Consider the following 6,587-nt stretch of genomic DNA (forward strand, 5'->3'; position numbering starts at 1 on the left):
GCGACTATGTCCCAGACCGCGTGGAGAGCGATGTTGACGACCCCGACTTGGGGGTGACGGCATTGGAGGCCAATGCCGAAGGCGGCGGAGAAGGGGCAGATGGCGGATTCAGGCCCTCGGCCACCTTCGCCGACTGGCCTGAAGATGACGCCGACGTGGAAGTCGTCCCGCGCCACCAGCTGAGGGCCGGCCAGACCAGCCAAGGTGGCGCGAAGAGGCGTCATGCCGGGCCGAGCGCGCCTGGCAGCAAGCCGAAGAAGTTCAAGGGGGCGGCCGCCGCGACCAAACGGTAGGAGGCGGCCACGAAGGCCAACCGCTTCTGAAGGGAAGTGAGAAGGCCGCCATTAGTCTCCACGTAAGTCTTTACGCTATTTTATTTTTCTTTGTTGGATCTTGTCCAAGTCTTCTTTGATTTTTTTCCTCCGCTCCTCTTCAGAGCCCCCCTCTCCCTCGAAAGAGTCGCCGTCCCCTCTGTTATGGGGTCGGCAGAAACATCCGCCAACACCCGACGGGTCGATCCCGCCGCCGACCTCCGGGAGGCGACGGAGCGGAACACGTAGGAGAAGCGCGACGAGGAGGAGGCCGACCGCCTGGAGAAGGCGCAGGCCGAGAAGGCGGCCGCCAACGCCCAGAAGAAGTTGGAGGACGCCGAAGCCGCTGCTGCGGTGAAACGGTGTGCTGAGGAGGCCGCGCGTCGCCGATCGACGATGCTTGTCCCTCTGTTGTCGTCAGCGCCGCCGGCTCCGGAGTTCACGGGGCAGACCGGGGAGGTCGGCACCGAGAACCCCCTCGTGGAGGAGGGCGGTGAGTGTTGTGGTTCTAAGTCTGACAGTAGAGTGGGGGGTAGGTATGGAGAGGCAAGGTTCTAGCTATGGAGAGGTTGTAAACACAAGAGATGTACAAGTTCAGGCCCTTCTCGGAGGAAGTAAAAGCCCTACGTCTCGGAGCCCGGAGGCGGTCGAGTGGATTATGTGTATATGAGTTACAGGATGCCGAACCCCTCTACCTGTGGAGGGGGGTGGCTTATATAGAGTGCGCCAGGACCCCAGCCAGCCCACGTAGGAGAGGGTTTAAGGTGAGTTAAGTCCGGGGCGTTTACTGGTAACGCCCCACATAAAGTGTCTTTACTACCATAAAGTCTACTTAATTACAGGCCGTTGCAGTGCAGAGTGCCTCTTGACCTTCTGTTGGTCGAGTGAGTCTTCGTGGTCGAGTCCTTCAAGTCAGTCGAGTGAGTCCCTCGTTGGTCGACTGGAAGGTGACCTCTTCTAAGGGTGTCCTTGGGCAGGGTACTTAGATCAGGTCTGTGACCCTACCCTAGGTACATGACCCCATCATTAGCCCCCGAATGGATTGAGGCTTCGAGTGAGGAAGGAGTTGATGTTATTTCCGATTAACTTTTGCACACTGGTCGTGCGTTGTTCTGGACCAAAGAATCTCTTCGTTGATAGTGACCAACTTGTCTTCAGTCGACTCGATCCATTCTCTTCTTTCGTCGAGTGATCTTTCGGGCTTTGACGATTTCCGAGCGACGGATCACAGGAAATCCCGCGTCTGACAGACCGGTCTGCCGTTCGCGGATTCCGCGGGATGCGAAATTTGGGGAAGCGCGCGGAGCGGAGCGGACCGCGGCGTTTGGATGGGACGGGACATAGACGCCTCGATCCCCGCGCCGCTTTCTTCGCCACGTATCCCGCCTGCATAACTGTTCCTGGATATGATTAGATCGACCGGGCCCACCTGTCATTCACTCGGAAGGGACCTTATAAATGCGCCCGGCGAGGGTTTTTTGTACAGTGCCTCAGCATTCTCTTTCTCTGCTCCCTTCATCTCCGCCCGACGCACTCGCTCTCGCCTCTGCCCAACCTCTCCTCGCACGTCTCACCGGCAACCATGGCCAAGGAGAAAACGGCGGCGCTGGAACGCGCGAAGAAGGCATCGGCGACGGAGAAGGCGAAGGGGAGATCCACCAGCCGCGGCGGGTCTTCGTCTAGATCCCGCCTGCCGAAGGGCTGGGTCCAAGGAGATTGGATCCAGTCGACCATCACGGAGAAAGATCTCCTCGACATGGCCAATGAGGGCCTGATCCCCCATGGAGCTGCGAGGCTTCCGGGGAAGGAGTGGCAGCCCCAGCCAGAAGAGGGTGAGTGCGTGCTCCTGGCCACCCATGTCGATCGTGGATTTTCTTTGCCGCCGAGTATTTTCTTCCGTGGTTTCTTGAACTTCTTTGGAGCGCAGCTCCACCACTTTACCCCAAATTCTATCGCCTATCTTGCCGCGTTTGTGTCCATGTGTGAGGGTTTTCTGGGCTGTCAACCGCACTGGGGCTTGTTCAAGCATATATTCATGTGTCGCTCTCAGACCGTGAAGAAGGCGAGCCCAGGCGACGAAAGAACCCGAGTCGTCCAAATGTGTGGGGGCCTGGGGATCCAGGTGAGGAATAAGAGCACCTTCCCAACCATGACTTTTCCCGAGTCAGTCAGAGGCTGGCAGTCCACCTGGTTCTACTGCCAGGATCAGTCGACGCCGGGGCAGTCGAGTGGACTCCCTCAGTTTACCATGGACCGAGTGAACAAGCCGTCCTCTCTGAAGTTGATTCCGGAGGAGAAAGCTGACGTGAAGATGTTGATGGAGCGTGTGGTACAGTTGGTTCGGGAGGGAGTGACGGGCATGGATCTCCTGGAGGTTTTCCTTAGGCGTCGTATCCAGCCCCTTCAGTTCCGGAGCCACTGCATGTGGTTGTACTGTGGGACTGAGGACGAGACTCGGGTCCATCCAGAAGCAGTCGACGATGTCACTCTGGAAAGATGGATGGCCGCCGTTACCGGAAACAAGGATAACCCACGCGGAGCTAGAAGGATTCCTCCACTCGACCACAATAGTGATCCAAACAAGGTATGCCTGCTCTGCTCTCCACTGTGTTCTCGTCATATTCATTTCTGTTTATTCTGCCAATTGGTCGATTGATCCTTGTCTTGATGTCTATCAGGCCCTCACCGAGCTGTATTCGATGCCCAATGGAGCACAGGCTCCGACCGAGGAGGGTGAGGCGAGTGGGGGCGAGAGCCAGGAGGAGGAGGAATGGGACTCGGACGTTGCTGAGGATGATGATGACGATGACGACGATGACGGTGATGAAGATGACGCTGAAGACGAGGAAGAAGAGGAGGAGGAGGTCGTACCACCGCGCTTAGAAAGGCGGTCGAAGCTTGTCCACGACCCTTCGACTGAACGTGGCAAGGGGGTTGTGACCGTTGCACAGTCGACCAAGCGCCCTCGGACCACCTCTCCGGCGCCGACTGAAAAGGCGCCGAAGCAGCCCAGGGCGGCTCCGTCAAAGCCGACCAAGCTCCTGCCGAAGATGAAGGTGTCTATCCCCACCATATCAGGGTAATCATGCTGCTTAAGTCTTCTTATTTTGTGTGAACTTTGTCTCTGGTTGACGCTGAAGTTAGTCGACTGATTCTTTGGAGTTGCAGTGCTGCTACTTCTGAGACCTCAGCCCGGGCTGATGACCATGAGGTGGAGGACGCAGCAACCTCAAAACCAGGTACTATATTCTTAACGCCGTTTTTAGTCGATTGACTCATGATCTCTAATCCTGATTCTTCTCTGTAGCTCCACCCAATGTTGTTATCACTCTCCCTGATGATGATGAGGATGAGGAACCGCTGAAGCACAGAAGGAGTAGGAAAGCGTCCGCCAGCAGGGTGCCCCAGGATGTGACGGCGCCTGAGACTCTGATTGCGGAGGAAGAGAACACCACTCGACACACTGTGTCCTTCGCAGATCCACTGACGAGTGCTCAGCAGCCCTCCCTCTTCACGACGCACCACGTCCTAGAGGACCAAGATGGCGCCCCGAAGGAGGCAATACGCCAAGCAGGGATCATGATGGAGCAGTTAAGGACCATCCGGGATGCGAGCCAGGCAGCTTACGACGCCAGTTCTGCCCTTCAAAGCAATGTCCAGGTCAGTCGACCACCGGCTGTTCTGTTAGGATATGCTATCAAAAACTTTTCTTTCTAGAATTTATAGTAGTCACCCAGTGGGTGTGTCGATTTAGACTCCGTGTTAGTGGGGGCACGCTGAGTGCACCCGCTAGGTGTAGTCCCCAAGGCTAAGGTCGACTGCTGGCAGTCGGCCTTAGGCTTTATAATTTCAGTCTTTGCGTCATTCGACTATGGCGACTGGATATCGCAAAACGGGTCGACTGGTCGACTCTGTCTTCAATAGGATTAGTGGGGGCACGCCGAGTGCACCCACTGGGTGTAGTCCCCAAGGCTAAGGTCGACTGCTGGCAGTCGGCCTTAGGCTTTATAATTTCAGTCTTTCTGTCATTCGACCATGTCGACTGGATTTCGCAAACCGGTCGACTGGTCGACTCTGTCTTCAATAGGATTAGTGGGGGCACGCTGAGTGCACCCACTGGGTGTAGTCCCCAAGGCTAAGGTCGACTGCTGGCAGTCGGCCTTAGGCTTTATAATTTCAGTCTTTCTGTCATTCGACCATGTCGACTGGATTTCGCAAACCGGTCGACCGGTCGACTCTGTCTTCAATAGGATTAGTGGGGGCACGCTGAGTGCACCCACTGGGTGTAGTCCCCAAGGCTAAGGTCGACTGCTGGCAGTCGGCCTTAGGCTTTATAATTTCGATCTTTCCGTCATTCGACTATGTCAACTGGATTTCGCAAACCGGTGGGGGCACGCTGAGTGCACCCACTGGGTGTAGTCCCCGAGACTGTGGTCGACTGCTTGCAGTCGATTACAGTCTTAAAGAATATATCTCTCTTCTTTTTTTTAGGTCGACTGGTCGACTCTATCTTCAATAGGATTAGTGGGGGCACGCTGAGTGCACCCACTGGGTGTAGTCCCCGAGACTACGGTCGAATGCTTGTATTCGGCTGTAGTCTTAGAAACGTGTGATTTTTCCTTTTTCACTCGGAAGTGAATTATACTTGACATTTAGTCAATTGGTTCTTCGCAGAACTCCTGTGATCTTGTGGCTCGCTACTCTGAGCTGGAAAACAAGCACATTCAGCTCGAGCTGAATTTGAAGCTGGTTCAGGAGAATCTGACGAAGGCGAAGGAGGAGACCGAAGGTATGTTTGGTGAGACCTTGACGACTGCTTTTTCCCTTCGTTTGTTTCAAAATCTGATCTTGTTGTAACTTGCAGGTAAGGTAAGGGAGGCCCAACAGAAAAAAGACCTTGAACTAGCTGAGAAGATCAAGCTTGCTGACGAGAAGTTAACTTCAGTCACCAAGCTTGAACAAGACAATACCAATCTGAAAGCTACTCTTGGGATCGCCAACAAGGAAGTCAGTCGACTGAAAACTGATAAAGCTGCCCTGACCGACCAAGTCAGTAAGTTGACTGGGAAGAAAAATGATTTGGAGGCCTTCCTGAGTGGTCTTGCCAAGAAGCTGTTCCTTATGCTTGAAGGTAAGCCTCTATGCTCGGCAATCATTTCCAATCGTGGTTTTTCCATTCGACCATCGCCTTGACTCGGTGATCGTCCTTGCAGAATTTTGTCAAAACTTTGAAGAAGAAACTAGCCAGCTGGAACCAAACCTCGACCCCGTCAATTCTCCGGTGAACGACGAAGTTGCCATGAATGTTTTCCGACTGGAGTCCCGTGTTGCAGCTGTCGTGGACTATCTTGCAAGGCTGAAGGTCGCCACATCTCGCATCGACTCGACGCTCTGGCCCGGGGAGACACTTCAGAATGACCTCGAGTCGCTGATGGCTCGCTTGAACACGATCCCTGGTCGAGTGCAGGAGTGGAAAAAGTCCTCGGCTCGGTGCGGTGCAGATGTTGCTCTGTGTCTGGCCCAAGTTCACTGCAAAGATGCGCGAGAAGAGAAGCTGGCGGCCCTCCGGGTGGCCAACACCAAGAAACACGACTTCAGGTCCTTTATGGAAACTTTCCTTGCGGCTGCCACTCGGATCGCAGATGGAATTGATCTTGATGAGTTTGTTGCACCTTCCAGCCCTCCACAGGAGGGGTAAAAAACTTCTTCCAAGCTCGACGCTTTAAATTTGCCTCGGTATGCCGAGTGGAGTTGTAACCGATATACTTTAATCAGGTCTAGTGCCTGAGCACTTTCGGTTCCTTTTGGTATCGATCCCAACTTGAATTTGGTGTTTGAATAAGATTGCTTTTGGCTCGAAAATGTCTTTTGCAGGCCCAAAGCAAGACGCTTATTGCAGTCGACTTATTCCTTAGTCCACTTAGGCGAGCACTGGGCTGCAGCTAAGCCTCTGAGTGGGAGGTTTGCTCTTCACTCGGTAGGATTTTGATAACTTAGGCGAGTGTTGGGCTGCAGCTAAGCCCCCGAGTGAGAGGTTTGCTCTTCACTCGGTAGGATTTTTATATCTTAGGCGAGCACTGGGCTGCAGCTAAGCCCCCGAGTGAGAGGTTTGCTCTTCACTCGGTAGGATTTTGATAACTTAGGCGAGCGCTGGGCTGCAGCTAAGCCTCCGAGTGAGAGGTTTGCTCTTCACTCGGTAGGATTTTCATAACTTGGGCGAGTACTTGGACTGCAGCTAAGCCCCCGAGTGAGAGGTTTGCTCTTCACTCGGTAGGA

Source organism: Triticum aestivum, chromosome 2B, assembly GCF_018294505.1.
Source record: "Triticum aestivum cultivar Chinese Spring chromosome 2B, IWGSC CS RefSeq v2.1, whole genome shotgun sequence".
NCBI lineage: Eukaryota > Viridiplantae > Streptophyta > Magnoliopsida > Poales > Poaceae > Triticum > Triticum aestivum.